Consider the following 19,114-nt stretch of genomic DNA (forward strand, 5'->3'; position numbering starts at 1 on the left):
CAATTGTGTGCTATGCGCACTTAGTGAGAATAGACCCCAATGAGGAAATTCCTGCTGGGCCCCCAATTGTGTGGGTGTCTCGATCACCCAAAGCAGGGGCTCGTGCATAGGCTTTGTTTTCATGCATCCAGAAGCAAGACACATTTGTGGGGGGAAAGAGAAGCTCACGTCCGCTCCTCGATGCACACTTATCCCTTACAAGTGAATAATGCATGTACAGGACTAAAATATGTCCGTGTTGTGCAGACATTTTCTACATTAATGAACAAGAGACATTGTAATTAGGAGCCTTGGTGTTTTAAGTAAAATTTTATGTTAGTGTTCAACAGTGGTGTAATTTGACGCCATAATCTCATTCCAGCCAATATTCAATCCCTTTGCCATATCTTTAGGAAAGTTTTTAATGTTTGATGCATTACTGTATTTTAATATTGTGTTGGAAGCCGCCCAGAGTGGCTGGGGAAGCCCAGCCAAATTGGTGGGGTATAAATAAATTATTATTATTCTAATTATTATTATCATCATCATCATCTTCATCATCATCTCTGTTTGTTCCTCTCCTTTAATGACCTACTTTATGGTTTGTTCCACCCACTCTGTATACTCAGTGGGAAAGCTTGTACCTACAGTGGTGCAGTGAATACATGATGCACTTGTGAAGTTGCATGTGTCACTGGTAGTACACATATCTCTGAGCAATCCTTGGCCCTTTTCAGGCATTGCAAAAGTCGAACCACCCTCTCTACCCTCCGAACTTCAGCAGTATGGTCTGAATCCATGGGGTCCCTGTGCAACTGGGGTTAAGTGTGTTCAAGAAAACATACAGTGGTACCTCGGATTACAGACGCTTCAGGTTACAGACTCCGCTAACCCAGAAATAGTACCTCAGGTTAAGAACTTTGCTTCAGGATGAGAACAGAAATCGTGCGGCGGTGGCGTGGCAGCAGCGGGAGGCCCCATTAGCTAAAGTGGTGCTTCAAGTTAAGAACAGTTTCAGGTTAGGAACAGACCTCCAGAACGAATTAAGTTCTTAACCCGAGATACCACTGTATTTGCAAATTCCTTTCAGATCTTGCCCCTGAATGCTGTAAAGTCAGGGGTGGAGGGGTAGCTCCAGTCCATGTGTCCCTGCACCTCCAACATCGTGTGACCTGTTTTCCCCTCTTCGCCTTCAGAAAAGGGGGGCAAATCAGATGAAGTTTCATTCTACCAGTGTCACCCATTACTTAATGCATACTGTGAGCGTTGCAAACTTGTCCTCAGCTTGGCCCATTGACAGATATGTGTGAGCTTTTTTAATCTACGCAAAATGCATGGCAGAACAGCAACAGCTGAGCAACACTACCCCAATGGTGTAGAGAGCTTGCTGGACCTGTCTGTTCATCCAAACATTGGAGGATTAGATCTGTCACAGCTTTTTATTCTGAAGTCACCATTACAATGCTGAGCGCAAGTTTCAAGTTCCCAAAGGAGCCATTATATCTCACAGACAGATCTTGCAAAGAAACCTAAACAGAAACTTAATTTCTTCAGTTCTTGTAACTGGATGTTTCGGCGGCACATAAAGACAAAGGACCTAAGTACACATTACAGTTAATTGCATGAATGCAATCAACCTCCAGGTTTTTGTAATGTAAATAGCAGTCACAGGGAAGCCTGTGCAACCTCTGGACTGGGGAATGGGGCAGGGAGCTAATCCCCTTTACTCCCTGCCATGGTCCCAATAAAAAAACCACACCTTTGAAGCTGTTATTTGCATTTCAGGGGAACCCTCTATTTAGCACCAATGCCAGCTTGAGAGAGTTGACTTTTGCCAGGATCATGGCAGAGAGAAATGGCCAGCCATAGCCCAAGACAGAGGAAATTGACCAAAGGATGCATCTGAGCTGTCTCAGCACTTGAAAGGTTGATAGCATAACAGCATAACAGTGACAGAATTGGCATTTGTACTCATACCATTTACTAGTTGAACACACAGGCTGAGAAAATGCCAACCTTTGTGTTGCCAGCATGACAACACAAGCAATTTATTTGAGGGCAGCAATGAGGCAACATGCGATCTGAGGAGCATCCCAGAATCCCTTGCTATACCCCACAGAATGCTAAGGTGTGCCTATAGTTCTTTAAGTGCATTTGGCTGTGCGTGAACTGAAATTCATGCCCTAGCGTTTTCCGCCATAGTGTTCTCTGTAACATTTTGGGACCCTGGGTTGAGTCTCTGGGATCACAGCCATGTAGGACAACAGGTTGTCTTGGCCCAGCCTTGCCATATATATTTGAGTGAAAATGTAGCTTTCCTTATTTTGAATGGCCCACAACATTGACATTTTAACATTAAGTGTAACTTTACCGAATCTGCATATGGGTGTTGTTGATGATGAAAAATTGGGAACGACAAAATGTCCCATTCCTTTGTGCTTAGATAGATGGATGATATTTGAAAGGAAAAAGCACGCAGTTTTCAGAAGGTCAACGTTGGCTCTCTAATGACCAAGATAAAAGCAAACAACCAATTTTGAACTTTATTACGGAACACATCACTGCTGTAATAAAGGATATGCTCTACTTTTTGCAGAGTTTGCAGAGCCATTTGGAAATGGAAGAAAATGGCACAATTAACCATGTCTGCTTTTAGACATGATGACGACCTTGTATTGCGGGAGCGCAAGCAAGCAAGGATCCAAATTGCAGGAAATCCACTAGGCTTCGCAATTCTTCTCTAAGGGTCAAACATAGAGGAAGCACTTCACTGATAGTGCAACTGTGCAAACAGTTATGTGCTAACATGTTGACATTTGCCAGTAAATCTACAGCAATTGTATCATTTCAGGATATAGCACACTTCTTAGCATACACTTGTGAATTAGTCATTCATTTTATCTGTAAAGAATGATTTGCCCGCCAGGTCTGCGTTACCTATCCTTGGTTATGGCATTTCTGAGGAATAAAAGAGGCAGCCTTGCTCATTTTCAAATATTTGCATTTCTCTCCCCTTTCTCCTTGCTGGTGAATCAGTTTGCAGACATTTCCAACGGCTGTTCGTCCAAGCAAGGACCAATCTACACACTCAGTAGACTCAAGTGGTAGATACAGTGGTACCTTGGGTTACATACGCTTCAGGTTACACACACTTCAGGTTACAGACTCCGCTAACCCAGAAATAGTGCTTCAAGTTAAGAACTTTGCTTCAGGACGAGAACAGAAATCGTGCTCCAGCGGCACGGCAGCAGCAGGAGGCCCCATTAGCTAAAGTGGTGATTCAGGTTAAGAACAATTTCAGGTTAAGTACAGACCTCCAGAACGAATTAAGTACTTAACCCGAGGTACCACTGTATTTTATTGGACTGTTCCATCTTGGGCTGCAGCTAGGAGATTGCAGAGTTCTTATAGTTCCTCCAAGAAGAACATTGCATGTAGGCAAGAAGCATATCGGGAAGGAGGCTAAGCAGCTTGCTTCTCCCTGACAAGCTAGTTTCCTGTGTGAAAGGTTTCTTCTTCGTGGAGAACATTAAAACATGCAATTCCCCTTCCACAGCACCAAGTGGTACGGCCCAGGAAAAGCTCACCATTTGAATTTGCTTTGGACCGCAGCCATGGCGTTTGTTTGTAGAATCTTACTGGCTTCAAGCAGCAAAATGCTACTTCTATATTTTCGATTTCAGCAGGGAAGTGGGATGTATAATTTGTTGTTTTGGATACATTTCTATAGCAACCTTTTGAGGTTTCTTCCAGATTGTTCCCCCCCCCCCCGGCTATTTTGCGGGCATGCCTGCTCTAAATGGCCCGGCACAAAAGGCATTTCAAGACAATATCCCGTTTTGTGTGCATGTATGCCTTCGAATGCTAATAGCGGTAGGTGTGTGTGCATGTGTGTTCAGCTCCCCAGTGTAAATATATACTTTTCTGAAACCTGTTTTGGACCTTTAAAAAGCTAAGAGCAGCTCTTAAGACCTCATGACAAGCAAAACATTTGTTAATCAGAAAAATTACAGCCTATTCATCCTTACTGTTTGATTTATTTCCATACAGGCCTCACTGATTTCCATTGTAAATTGAGCTCATAATAGTAACGTCTATTGATTCTTTTTCAGCCAGACCTTATGAGTGCAACTCTCCTTATCGTCTAGTGATTTATAGGCATAATAAGAAGCTGTTGAATGGGTTGCTAGGCTGGCAGAAATGCTCTGATCACGATTAGTTAGTCTTTATCTGCTAAGAGCTGAGACCCGGCTGAGATAAGCACGGGGTCCCTCATAATACTAAGTTTTGACTTCAAGCGCGTCACTGCTTTCTTTCCTGTAATAGCTAAGAAGTGGCTCAACATCTTTGCTTTTTTTCGGTGTATCTTATTTAGCAAACCCTTGCCCATTCTTTGAAAGTCAAGTTATCTTGTTAATACATTCAAAGTGTTTGAGAGAAACTTGCAGCAATCACATGGACCTGAACTCAAACTGCAGCCAGAGAGTCATTGGCTGGGTTAGCACACGAAACCTGAATTTTCACTCCCAGCCTCTGTGTACTGTTCTTAACCCTTGGAAGCACAGATTCTGAAAATGTGTATATTATTATAACCACCACTGTCATCCTTTTCTTCACCCTACACTGGTATTGAACAAATGTGTTGGAGATAAACCTCAATGTCCTCAGGATGATTGGAGATTATTTACTTTTTCTTTTTTAAGATTGGGCAATCGGAATGAAACACAATGTTCCAAATGTAACGATACCAGTGTTCTTGCATGCATGTGTAGATTTTATAATATTTCTCACTGCAGCCCACCACACACAGCCTTCAAGATTTCATTGAGCACATCCCCAAGATTTCTTCCTAGGTTCGTCACTGCCAGCTCAGTCTCTGTTAATTTACATGCAAAACTGGGATTTGTTGCTCCTTTACATCATTTATTGGCCTTGAATGCAGTTTGACATTTTGTTGTCCATTCACCCATCTAGGAAGATCTTTTTCTGAGATTATTCATATAACGCTTAGGTTTTTGCCATCCTGAACAACATTGTGACATCTGGTACCCCTTATCCCTGGAGCCTGATCATTTATGAATGGATTAAAAAGCACTGATCCCATTTCAGATCTCCAAGGGACCCTGTCACTTGCTTCTCTTCATTGTGAAAACTTTCCATTCAGATCCTCTGCTTCCTATTTTTTACTTGTTAGTGATCTGCTTAGCCATGGAATTTGTCAAATCCTTGTTGGCAGTCCCAAGTATAGAATTGGGCACCATATCACCTCATCTAGATGTTTGTGGACACTGTGGAAGAATTATAAAAGGCTGAGGGGGGTCAGGCTTTCCCTTTGCAGAAGCCCTGCTGATTTTTCTTCAGCAAAGCTTGTTCTATTATACGCTTAATAATTTTAGATTTAGTCATGCTTTCCACCCAGACAGACAATAGACCAAAAGGCCTATAATTTCCTGGTTCCTCCTTGGATACCTTTTTAAAGCTTGCCGTTGCATCACCTGTCTTTCAAATCCTCTGCTAAGTAGGCCATTTTTAGCCACATTTTTGTTAGACAAGGCACAATTTGACTTTAGCTGTTCCAGAACTCTTGAGGGTGCACCATGCAGATTCCCAGTTACAGGTGAACTTCTCTGTTTCTGAGCTGTTCGCTCCAGAAATGCTGGCAGATCACCATGTAAAACCCAAAGGCACAATATCTGCTGCTACAGCTGGATCTCGTTTGACAGTGAAGGCCTGAAACCAGCAGCTGAAATGGTTTCTGGGAAGGAATGATTATTTGAGGGTGTCAGCAGAGAGACATGATGGCTGTAACTACCTTCAGAATCAAAGGGGTTGTGCCTCTGAATACCTACCACTGGGAACATGTCCTGTTTGTGAGCACCCCAAACACATCTGGTTGGCCACTGTAGATTTATAAGCCTTTGGCCTGAATCCAGAAGGCTCTTCATGTATTTTCCCTCATCCTGCATGGAGCTTTCCATAAGAGCTTTCCAGTAGCTGCTTCCTGAGAGAGACTCTCCAACACTCAGAAGCCTGTATGACCAGATTCTTCCTCTGATCTCAGCCCCAAGCCATAGAAGAGCTAGCTTGAATTCAGTAATCAAAATCAGAAGCATTTATCTACATGCTTATCAATGACTGGCATAACGGCCAACCCTGAAAGTGCCTCCAAACGTAAGGTCAGTTGCTCAGGTTCTTAAGCTTGTTGCCCCAAGGGTGAGCTGATGCACAGTCCATCATCGAAAAAAGATGAGGCTACACCAGTCTTGCAGAATGTTATGGTATTGAAGAGAGTACAAGCATATTATGAGAGTACAAGCATAGGATTGAAGTATAGAGCTCTGCCTTCAAGACATCATGACACCCTGACTCAAAGCCCATAAAACAAGTAGTATATATATGGGGTGGAGGGGCAGAATCCATCATGACCCTTAGTATTAGGAACATAGGAAGTCCTCTTATACTGTGTCAGAACATTGGTCCATGAAGCTGAAAAGTGTCTCTACTGACTGGTAGTTTCTCTACTGACTTTCCAGGATTTCAGACACTGGTCTTTTCCAGTTCAACCTGGAAATGATGGATCCCGAAGCTGGAAAACAAGCAGATAATTTGCCACTAAGCCACATCCCTTACTCTAGTTGGAATCAAATGTGACCTTGCAGTCAAGCAGAACTTGGGGTTATTATCCCATGAACTTGACTAGTGGTGGGTTCAAAATAGGCAATCGCTCAGTCCATATAACTGATGGCCACTAAATTTTTAGGATTAAGCAAATGCATGGTGTGCATTTGTGGGTAGCTGTTGGCCTGAACACTTAAGTGGAATGCCTGTGTGCAGAATCAGTATGCTTTGCAGCACAGGGGAAAACAAGAGAGGATTGTTGTTGTTGTTGTTGTTGTTGTTGTTGTTGTTTAGTCGTTTAGTTGTGTCCCCATGGATCAGAGCACGCCAAGCACTCCTGTCTTCCACTGCCTCCCACAGTTTGGTCAAACTCATGCTGGTAGCTTCGAGAACACTGTCCAACCATCTTGTCCTCTGTCGTCCCCTTCTCCTTGTGCCCTCCATCTTTCCCAACATCAGGGTCTTTTCCAGGGAGTCTTCTCTTCTCATGAGGTGGCCAAAGTATTGGAGTCTGTCCTTCCAGTGAGCACTCAGGGCTGAGTTCCTTAAGAATGGATAGGTTTGATCTTCTTGCAGTCCATGCGACTCTCAAGAGTCTCCTCCAGCACCATAATTTGAAAGCATCAGTTCTTCGGCAATCAGCCTTTTTTATGGTCCAGCTCTCACTTCCATACATCACTACTGGGAAAACCATAGCTTTAACTATATGGACCTTTGTTGGCAAGGTGATGTCTCTACTTCTTAAGATGCTGTCTAGGTTTGTCATTGCCAGGAGAGGATAATCATCATTTATACCATTTGATTGTAAAAATGACAACAACAAAAACCAACCCTCAAAGTCAGTTTGTCGGTTTCCCATCGGTACCTGGTAGGCCACTGTTGGAGACTAGAAGTCTTCTGCAACAACAAATCTCATCAACCAGGGACCATGCTGGCTGGACCTGATGTTGTGGAGGACCACAACATCTGGAAAATACCAGGTTAGTGAAAGTTTCTGAGTTCTTACAATCCTATACAGTTGTTTTTGTACACATCACCCTTCCTGAGAATAGATTCCAGGGCAGTTTGCAATAATTAAAAGTACAGAGTTAGATGTTAAAAAAATTATACGAATTAAGTTGTACAAATTAGGTAAATGTTGTTGTTGTTTAGTCGTTTAGTCGTGTCCCCATGGACCAGAGCACGCCAGGCACTCCTGTCTTCCACTGCCTCCCGCAGTTTGGTCAAACTCATGCTGGTAGCTTCGAGAACACTGTCCAACCATCTCATCCTCTGTCGTCCCCTTCTCCTTGTGCCCTCCATCTTTCCCAACACCAGGGTCTTTTCCAGGGAGTTTTCTCTTCTCATGAGGTGGCCAAAGTCTTGGAGTCTCAGGTACAAATTAGGTAAATATTGGACTGCAAATGTTGGATTACAGTAAATGCATTTTATTTAGTACATTTCCACCCTGTTTTCTTCCATCAGAGAGGCATGCAACCTCCTGTTCAGGCGCAGGCCAGAAAAAAACTAATTTGTTCTATGTGGTTGCAAATGGTAATCTGAATCCCACTTTGCATTTTGTTGGTGGCAAACAGCAGATTGCCCAAAGTAATGTTCCTTTCAGGTGTTCTCCTTTAGCATAGATAAAACAGAGCCCAAATCAGCAACCCCTCTAGTGCAAATTAGGCTAAATATCAAAGAATAAATCAAAAGAAAACTTTGCACTGCCTAATCTTCTTTCCAATGAAGCCGCCATTACACTCAGATTAGAGGAGGGATTTCCAAACGGCATGCTGTGTGCGGTCTGCTAATATGCTGCAAGAAGTAAATTATATGATTAAAGGTTCCTCTGGGCCCCAAGTCCTAATAGAGGAGGTGCCCACAGCATCTCTGCATGATTAATTGCTCTGGCCTTGCCTGCTCTCAGTCAGCCTCCACTGAGGGCAGCTAATTCTGCTGTACCTTTCCTGCAGGTGTGATGGAATCATGTAATTACTCCCTTGCAGAGACATAACAGCATTACCTGTCCTCGGAGGAACAGACTTTGCATGTGTCTACACTGTGGGCATGCCTCTCAGACAGAAGCCACACCCACAACAGTGACTCGTGCAGACACAATAAGGATGGGCTACTGTCCAGGTAGGTACTTCTCGCTGTTACACATTGCTAAAGGGGGTAAAAAGGTAAAGGGACCCCTGACCATTAGGTCCAGTTGTGACTGACTCTGGGGTTGCGGCACTGATCTCGCTTTATTGGCCGAGGGAGCCGGCGTACAGCTTCCGGGTCATGGGGCCAGCATGACTGAGCCGCTTCTGGCGAACCAGAGCAGCGCACGGAAACGCCGTTGACCTTCCCGCCGGAGCGGTACCTATTTATCTACTTGTACTTTGATGTGCTTTTGAACTGCTAGGTTGGCAGGAGCAGGGACCGAGCAACAGGAGCTCACCCTGTCGCGGGGATTTGAACCGCCGACCTTCTGATTGGCAAGTCCTAGGCTCTGTGGTCTAACCCACAGCGTCACCCGCATCCTCTAAAGGGGGAAATACGTCCATAATTCCAGGGGAAAGCCTCAGAAGCTTTGGGAAATTTGGCCTAGAGAACTGGAACATAAGAACCAGGCAGGAATAATTTCAGGCCTGAGGAATCTCTCAGCAAAGTGGACCTCTCCTAAGTTGGTGGGCTTACCTGTCAGGGGAGGTAGAGACGCTGGCACCACCAGACGCCATTTAAATTTCCCATAATGCCCCAGTGTGATACCAAACTCTCCAACATTTTTCTGATGAAAATAGGGACATCCTATTCAATAATAATAATAATAATAATAATAATAATAATAATAATAATTTTATTTATATCCTACCCATCTGACTGGGTTGCCCCATCCCCTCTGGATAGCTTCCAAAACATAAAAAAAAATGTAATAAAACATTAATCCTTTAAAAAACACACATCCCTATACAGGTTACTTGTCTCCTTGACCAGGGGGTCGCATAACTCTATGCCCACCAACATGTCTACGATGAAAATAGGGGTGTCCTAAGGAAGAGTGGGACATTCCAGGATCAAATCAGAAACTGGGACGGCTTCTGTAAATCCAGGGTGGTCCCTGGAAAATAGGGGCACTTGGAGGGTCTGTGACAGTATTTTACTAAAAGGGAAAGCAGAGAAAACACCAATGGTTGTCCCTTCGAGAGAAGTGGGATCCTGGCAGTTGCAGAAGGAACTAAGGATTTGATTATATGCTGCAGAAGAAAACACTCTTAGTCCATTCGAAGGGTGGGGTTTTTTCGTGTTTTTTGTTTTTTGCTCTCTCACCTGCCTTTCCTCCGGACGGCTTTTCAAGGACAATAAGTAATGAAAACAACTGATCTCTCACGCTGCTGGGCTGGGAGGCCATCTCATAATACCCAAGACTTCACATTAATATCGCCCTGTTAACTTTTTCTAAGGACCCAAATCTTCCTATAATAAATATCCTTCACGGTGACAGGTAAAGCTCAAGTCACACACTGCCTTTGAAGTTTTAATGGCCACTCCAGCATCTCGATAAAGCTACTCAGCCTTTTCGTTGGTAGTAATTTTGCAAAGCCCGAAGCGGTGCGAGTCATCTTTACTGTTCAGCTCCCAAGGACGGAGATCTCATAAAACGCTGGGCTTCAAAGAGGCTGCTCCTTTCCTTGCCCCTTTTAAAAAGGAAATTCCTTCTATGTTCTACACGGAGTCTACACAATTTAATACACGCCTCCCATATTTCGCCCTGCTCTTCGAACCATCGTAAGTGTCAGCATCTACTTACCCAGCCAGCCACGGTCCTGGCAGTTAAAAGGGTTGCTTTCGCCTTCCTTTCTTTTTCCTGGCAGGAATCCAACCTTCAACACCCCTCTGAAATGCTTGGGGTAGAATTATCTGCCTTTTACCAAGTTATTTTTTAATTAGTTCAGGGGTGCTATGGCAACTTGGACAGGGATCTATCTGTTCTAGGAATCACTACTCTTTATGGCTGTCATCTACAACCCATTTACTTTATGGGATCCCTACTTGCCCTGCTCTGAACATATTCATAACTGGAGCAAGGTCAGAGAACGAGAGAGATAGGGGGTTGCTTGCAAACACAGCAAAGTTGCACTGCTTTCGAGCAAAGTTGACATTCTGTTAGGTGAGCTCCTCTGCATTTAAGGATGCGGCAAGAAGAAAGGCAGAGGCAGTGGTGTCCTTTGGCTGCTCAGGCCAGGAAGGAAGTCTCAAAGAGGAAGTCATTATGAGGTGGGGGTCAAGGATTATCAGCTGACCTGACCTATAGGTGCACCGTGGCTTCCTTGTCTGATGTGAGCAGTCTCCCTCCAGGTTCCCGCACAGGCTGGATAAAGTACCACCAGTTCAAGACCTGTCTTCCTCACACATTCCTTGGGTAGTGTCTTCACCTTCTGAGGTGGAGCCCTGACTGACCCACATTGTTAATTAACTCAAAGAGGCAAAGAGAGGTTTATATCTGCCAAGTGTTGGTTTATGTTTTTCACTGAGCACCATAATGACTTTTAGAAGACACCTGAAGGCAGCCCTTTTTAGGGACGTTTTTAATGTTTGATGTTTTTAATGTTCTGTTTGGAACCACCCAGAGTGGCTGGGGAAGCCCAGCCAGATGGGTGGGGTAGAAACAATAAATTATTATTATTATTATTATTATTATTATTATTATTACAGTCATACCTTGGAAGTTGGACAGAATCTATTCCGGAAGTCCCAGAAAGCAAAGCACGGCTTTTAATCGTGTGCAGGATGCTCCTGCAGCCAATCAGAAGCCAAGGAAGCCCCGTCGGACATTCGGCTTCCCAAAATAGTTTGCAAACCGGAACAGTCACTTCCGGGTTTGTGGTGTTCGGGAGCCAAAACGTTTGACAACTAAGCAGTGCAACTAAGGAAGGCTGCGGACGTGCATGAGAAATGCACACACACACACACACCCGTCATGATTCCAGACTTTCTGTTACCCACACTGTCCAGTGCGCATGTGAAACATCTCATCTCTTAATCATGGCTAAGAAATTGGAAGCAAGAGATTGGGAATGCGTGCTCCCTGCCTCTTTTCTCGTCTCCTGTGCAAAACCTTCCCTACTTATCCTTGTTAGCCTTACCCATAGCTGAGCATCACATCGTCGGTGTCAGAATATGACCTGTGAGCAATATGCACTCCGACAGCCATGATTAAAAGGCCTTTAGGGAGGACAGTACTGAACAGAACTAATCAGCTGCAATGAAGCCGGAGTTAATCATGGCCAAAGGTCTCTGAAAGAAACAGAATGGGACTAACTAAATTCTTACTGGTTGCCGTCAAGTAACCTTTACTTGGAGTAAGTAGACCCCTCAAAATTAACAGACCTAAGCTAGTTGTGGCGATTAAATTTCAATACGTCTAACAGAACTCAGGATAGCTCAGTCGGTAGAGCAGGCTGAGACCCTACCTGCCCGCGGACTGTCTCGCCAGAATGGTGCATGCTCTAGTTATCTCCCGCTTGGACAATGCACTCTACGTGGGGCTACCTTTGAAGGTGACTCGGAAACTACAACTAATCCAGAATGCGGCAGCTAGACTGGTGACTGGGGGCAGCCGCCGAGACCACATAACACCGGTCTTGAAAGACCTACATTAGCTCCCAGTATGTTTATGAGCACAATTCAAAGTGTTGGTGCTGACCTTGAAAGCCCTGGACAGCCTCGGCCCAGTATACCTGAAGGAGTGTCTCCACCCCCATCGTTCTGCCCGGACGCTGAGGTCCAGCGCCGAGGGCCTTCTGGCGGTTCCCTCATTGCAAGAAGCAAAGCTACAGGGAACCAGGCAGAGGGCCTTCTCGGTAGTGGCGCCTGCCCTGTGGAACGCCCTCCCATCAGATGTCAAATCGATAAATAACTACCTGACATTCAGAAGACATCTTAAGGCAGCCCTGTTCAGGGAAGTTTTTAATCTGTGATATTTTGGTGTATTTTTGGTTTCTATGGAAACCGCCCAGAGTGGCTGGGGAAACCCAGCCAGATGGGCAGGGTACAAATAAATTATTATTATTATTATTATTATTATTATTATTATTATTATGAGACTGTTCATCTCAGGGTCATGTGTTCTACGTAGGGCAAAAACTCTTGTATTGCAGGGGATTGCACTAGATGATCCTCTCTATGATCAACTGTATGATTCTACACACTGCCCAAGCTTGTGCCCCAGAGAGGTCACTTTGGTATCGCTAACGCAGCAAAAACAATGCAGGAGGCAGCAGTTATGAGTTGCTATTATTACTACTAATATTAGCTAGGCATGGCCAAACTCGGCCCTCCAGATTTTTTGGGACTACAGTTCCCATCATCCCTGACCACTAGTCCTGTTAGCTAGGGATGATAGGAGTTGTAGTCCCAAAACATCCGGAGGGCCGAGTTTGGCCATGCCTGCTATTAGCGGTCTCTGCAGCCACTGCAGGTGCTGTGATTCTCCAGTGGTTTGACCCCCACCTCCCCTGCCTGGAGGTGCACCCTATTGTCTCTTGAGACAGACAGATGCCAACAATTCTCTGAGTAAAAGTCAGTTTAAATGCCATGGTGAATTGGTTTGTATTTAATCACAGCTCACTTCGGTCTGGACTGTGTCCTTTGCCTTTTTATATCTGGTAGGCCAGTGCTTCCGAAATGTCTGCTAGCTGACACACTGTTTATTTTTGTATTAAAGTGGGGGTTTTACCTTTAGAATGAGCAAGAGTGGAGAATTATCTGTACTCGGCGGAGCTCGCCCCTTGTTCTCCTGTGCAAGTCAAGATGGGAAGAGTGAGTCACGCCAAGACACAAAAGGGAGCCTCCTCTCAAGGGTGAGACACAGACACGTGACAGAATTATCTGCCCCTCAGATGGTGTGACTGGACTGAAGCAAGGGCAGAACAGTGAATCATGCAGAGAGGGGCAGGCAGCTTTCTCTGAGGGTGCATATTTTGGGCTTGCAGGATCCTCCAGTGGCTTACGGTAAGGTTGCCATATTTCAAAAAGTGAAAATCCCAACAGAAAAGTTGTCGAACTCCAAAAATCTCCTATTTTTTCAGGAAAGTGAAACTTCCAACGTGGACTGCCATACTTCCAGACATTTCTACATTTTCGACAAATGAATCCCAGTTTATGTGCTTCATTGTGGCACACATTTGGAGAATTGTGGCTCTAAGGGTACTGAACATGCTCACAAAATCTCACCACAGCGAGGGGAACTCATGAGAGCTCTTGGTGTAAAAGACATTAAAGCCCAGTTTCAAAGCATATATGGAACAGGTTCGGGGGCTACACAGTTGTCAGGCATTGCCTTAAACCATAAGGGCGTGCATAGCCCCTTTCAGCTTAAACGAAATAACATTTGGAATCACTGTGACTAATGTATTTGCAGATGGTACAAGCTGACACCATTTGATAATCAGGTTTCTCTCGTCTTTATGAGGATTTGCTTCTTTGAGGTTACTGAAAAGCCCTTTTATATCACAGAAATTAGCTGAAACGTCCGGAGGCATGGTATGTACCCTTCAAAATGCTCACATTTCACTTGATTGCTGCTGTTAATATTTCAAAGATGGAGTAAATCTTCTCCCCCCCTCAGGCCATTTTAGCATGTGTGAACTTTTTGCAAGGACGAGTGGATCTCAGTTCCATCTTCATAACAGAAAGGCTGGGCGGGGGGGGGGGGGGTGCGAAGCATTGATATACCCACCGGAGTGTGGAAAATGATAACCATATGGGGAAAGACTTTTACTTATGTTCAATTTAATATTCTGAAGAGACTGAACTAAATGTGTCATTTCATGTAATGTACACTCTTTAAAAATGCAAATAGCATGCAAGGGTGGGGAGGGTTGATAATTATAGGGGTTGAAGCAGGTGGGTAGGAGGAGCTTAACCTTCTTCTCCCTTGATGGATTAAAGGACTAAAGTTCTCCTCTCAGACTTTTACAATCCCCAATAATTAACCCTCCCTCCCTCCCTCCCTCCAGAAGCTGCTATTTGCATATTTTTAAAAAATGCATCCTAAGTGCAAACATGCATATGATGTCTAGTTTGTCTCAGCGCCTGCAGCAAAATACAGCCAAAGGGAAGCACTTTTACAATCTATTGACTTCAAGGGGAGACAGCTAAGCACAGGTTTGGTTCACCTATTTGCTCCTTTGCAGCCACGGCTTTGATATCGGGTGCAGGGAAGGTGAGTTTGGCTGAGGGGTTGGGAGATCCCCCATGCCTGATCTCCTGAATTCAATGGGATGCCCATGTTTTAACTTTGGCTGAAGTGGATTTATTTATCCTGCAGAGGATTTGCTGCCTTATCTGTTATTCTGGGCGCACTTAAGCTACAATCTTTTATGCACTGAAGGAAAGAATGCTCAGGATTGCCCTGTGAGGAGTAAGAACTTTTGACCAAATGTTGGAGAAAGAGAAGGCCACCCACAAAAACAGCAACAGCCCACGTACTTTTACTATCACTGAATCCTTCAAACATACATGCAGAGCTGATTTGAATTACCTTGTAGTCCTAGAGGATTTATTTATATTTTTTTGCCAGCCCCGCAGACCCCTCAGCTTGCTGTTTCTGTGAGGTGGGAGCAATTGTGGTGGTTTCTGCTTTCCCAGGTTCATACAAACAGGCTCTGCAGCTGGGAAACCTGCTGGTACAGAATACATTTGAGCCCACCCATAAAACCTTGGCCAACATGGTCTGGGGTCAGAAGCAACACTTCCTACTGCCTTTTCTCTGCTCTTTATAAGTGAATGAACACTTTCACTCTGTTTACTCTTGTGGGTCATGGGGAAAGAGCTGCAACTGGAAAAATCCAGGACGACGCACCGGCACCTTTCACTCAAACCCTACTTTCTGGGGTGGGGGGCGCAATAGTGCTTCTCCTTGCAAGTTTCCCTAATTATCCTGGAGCCCGCAGAATCCTCATGCAGCCATGGTACTGCTTATTGGGTCACCCTACTCCTGTGGGTTAAACCACAGAGCCTAGGACATGCCGATCAGAAGGTTGGATGTTCGAATCCCCATGACGGGGTGAGCTCCCGTTCCTCGGTCCCAGCTCCTGCCAACCTAGCAGTTTGAAAGCACGTCAGAGTGCAAGTAGATAAATAGGTACTGCTCTGGCGGGAACATAAACGGCGTTTCCGTGCGCTGCTCTGGTTCGCAAGAAGCGGTTTAGTCATGCTGGGCACATGACCCAGAAGCTGTACGCTGGCTCCCTCAGCCAATAAAGTGAGATGAGCGCCGCAACCCCAGAGTCGATCATGACTGGACCTAATGGTCAGGGGTCCCTTTACCCTTTACTCCTGCATAACTGGGAATTTAAGGCCAGTGTCTATCTACCCTAATATGTCATTTCCAGAATTGGTCAGTAGGCTGCCACCAGGAAAGTCCACAGGCAGATATCAAGGCAGCAACCCTTCTCTGCTGTTTGGCCCTTGGCCGCTGGAGCCTTGCTGCTTCTGAGCCATGGCTAGTACCATTTGATACATATAATTATACATATAGAGTCTAAGCATTGCTTAATGCCTGTGGCCATTGCAACAGCCTAGAGCAGCTGATTCCGTAAGTTAGTAGGCTATGCATTATGTGAAGAAGTACCGTACTTTATTTCACGTCACCTCACCTAAATATTGTCATTTCCCACAAACTGGTGAAAATGGCCCATTCCTGCTTTTGTTTCCAGTTACAGGAATATATAGAGAAGTTTTTCGTGTTTGATGTTTTATTGCGTTTTTAATATTCTGTTCGGAGCCACACAGTGACTTTGGGGCACGTCAGTCAGGTGGGCAGCATATAAATAATAAAATTATTGTTACTTATTACTCCACCCCTGCATCCATGTTGTGTGTGTGTACACCTAAAATCACAGACCTGAGGGTCATCTAGTCCAATGCCCTGCAATGCAGAAATCTTGACTAAAGCATCCATGACATACGGCCAACCTCTTGTTTAAAAACCTCCAAGGGAGAAGAGTCCACCACCTTCTGAGGGAGCCCATTCCACAGCCAAACAACTATTACCGTCAGAAAGTTCTTCCTGTTTAGTTGGAATCTCCTTTCTTGTAACTTGAACCCCTTGGTTTGGGTCAGGGGTCGGCAAACTAAGGCCCGCAGGCCAGATGAGGCCCAATTGCCTTCAGGATCCGGCCCATGGACTGTCCGTGAATCGGCGTGGGGATTCTGTTCGTTCGTACTACGCTGTTTCCCCCCCCTGCGCCATTCCATCCCCCCTCCCTCTCACACACCGCCGCGGTGCCTCCTTCCTCCCTCCTTCTGGCTTCTCCCCGCCCTGCCTAGAGGAGGAAGGGGGCTGGGCTGAGCCAAGCGCCATTTTAAGCAGCCCCTCTCTGGAGCCAGCCCTTTCGTGTCGCTCATCTTCCCTCTGCCGCCCTGGTGCTCCTGTGGGCCAGAGAGCGGATGAGCTCACTCTGCCTACCCACAAGCAGCAGCGGCGGCGGTGGTGGCGGTGGCAGCCCCAGGGAAAGTAAGCACAGTGGTTGGGGCTGGGGAGGACTACTTCCCCCCTTGCCTCGTCTTCCAGCTCCGCCCCCCGGTGCCACTTCTCAGCCTGCCACAAGTTCTGAGGGACAGTGGATGGGCCCGCGGCTAAAAAAAAAATTGCCGACCCCTGGTTTGGGTCTTGCCGCCCTGGAGCAGGAGAAAACAAGCTTGCTCCATCTTCCATGTGACAGCCCTTTAGATATTGAATCATATCTCCTCAGTCTCCTTTTCCAGGCTGAACACACCCAACTCCCTCAACCATTCCTCATAAGGCTTGGTTTCCAGACCCTCAATGCCTTCTGCTGGAAACATAAGCTGGGGAATTCATAGGCAGCCTGTTATAGCTTCCATGTGTGCAGGATTTATGACAAAAGCCAAAAATCAAGTATGAATCTTGGCCAGTCTCTCTCTCTCTCTCTCTCTCTCTGGTCAAGAGATGAAGTTTGTGTTGCTCTAATAACTGTTCCGTTTCCACTAACATTTAGGAGAATCACATGGTTGTTTTCCTGATGCGTTAGAGCAGCCGAGATTTGGGAGCCGCCTGTTCTTTAGATGATAAAACCTATCTGGAAATGTCCCACTAGAGCTTTCCAAGAGAATGTATTAAAAACAAGCCAGAGCCCTTTACAGCATTCCTGAAAATGGAAAAATCCTTCATCTCTCTGAGGATTGCATTAAAACAACTGTTGGAAGGCCTGTTAAATATGAAAAAGCCGGAATCCCGTGACTCCACGCTGCCTCGGTGTATGGGAACCCCCCCGGATATGGTGTACCCTCTGCGGGTTGAGGAAAACTCAAGCTGTGTGGAATCCATGCCTGAAATGTACAATTTGATCCACCTTTAGCACAGCATTCCTATATGGAACGAATGGAAGACTGACCCACAGTCATTGTACTGTATGTGTTTGTGGAACAAAACGCTTGGAGAGTCAAGTGAGCAAATGGAGAGGCAGAGTTTAAGACGTCAGGGGGATGACTGCATTCAGTTAACATCCCTCACTCTTGCACCTGTTGCTTATCGTCGAGGCAGCTTGCCAATCTGCAGGTGGTGCTCCAGACCCAAAATCTCCAGTATTATTAACAAATTGAGCAGGCATATCTTAGCAGCACTATAAAACATGCAGCCAGGATACTTTCTGGAAATACCTTCTCCCACGTGATCTGAAAATTCCTGGGTTAAAGTTGAGATGTCCTTGGTCAAGTTCCATTTACTTGAGATATTAAATCCATGGGAATGTAATTCTGGACGTATTTTAACAGAATTGTGGAACTCTACCTCGGGGGACATGGGTGGCGCTGTGGGTTAAACCACAGAGCCTAGGACTTGCCAATAAGAAGGTCGGCGGTTCGAATCCCCATGATGGGGTGAGCTCCCGTTCCTCGGTCCCTGCTCCTGCCAACCTAGCAGTTTGAAAGCACCTCAAAGGACAAGTAGATAAATAGGTACCGCTCCGGCGGGAAGGTAAACTGCGTTTCCGTGCGCTGCTCTGGTTCGCCAGAAGCTGCTCAGTCATGCTAGCCACATGCCCCGGAAGCTGTACGCTGGCTCCCTCAGCCAATAAAGCGAGATGAGTGCTGCAACCCCAGAGTCGCCCATGACTGGACCTAATGGTCAGGGGTCCCTTTACCTTTACCTTACCTCAGGGGCAGTCCAGCCAAGCTAAGCTCCCTCTGTTCAGAAGCTGCTAATTTCAGAGATAGCTCTTGACTGGGCCTAGAGCAGAAACTCAGAGAGAGATGCAGGAAGTAGCCATCTGTCTGAGAACACAAAACTCTAACTCCCATCTTCCCTGGCCATTGATCATGTTTGCTGAAGTTGATGGAACTGTAATTCAGCAGCCAATTGGAGAGCCAAAGCTCCCCAATATCTGGTGTCTGCATTACTGAGGTTGATGGAGCTATAAGCCTAAAGAAAATCCAGTCCGGAATAATAAAACATGCAGAGAGGTGGACTCACAATAATTTTCTATTATTTCTTATGTGTACCCCAGCAATTTGAAAATTAAAATTAAGA

At 45.4% G+C, this 19,114-nt stretch overlaps 1 long non-coding RNA gene across 1 annotated transcript; it reads left to right on the top strand.

The window, feature by feature from the left end:
* The first annotated feature begins 8,642 nt into the window (after positions 1–8,642).
* Positions 8,643–18,370, top strand: LOC309339958. The gene is made up of 3 exons (XR_014155699.1): positions 8,643–8,715; positions 13,985–14,106; positions 17,586–18,370. It is a non-coding gene; the product is annotated as an uncharacterized lncRNA (long non-coding RNA).
* The last annotated feature ends 744 nt before the right edge of the window (positions 18,371–19,114 follow it).

The sequence above is a fragment of the Podarcis erhardii genome (assembly GCF_964252035.2).
Source record: "Podarcis erhardii genome assembly, chromosome: 4".
In the NCBI taxonomy this organism is placed as follows: Eukaryota; Metazoa; Chordata; class Lepidosauria; order Squamata; family Lacertidae; genus Podarcis; species Podarcis erhardii.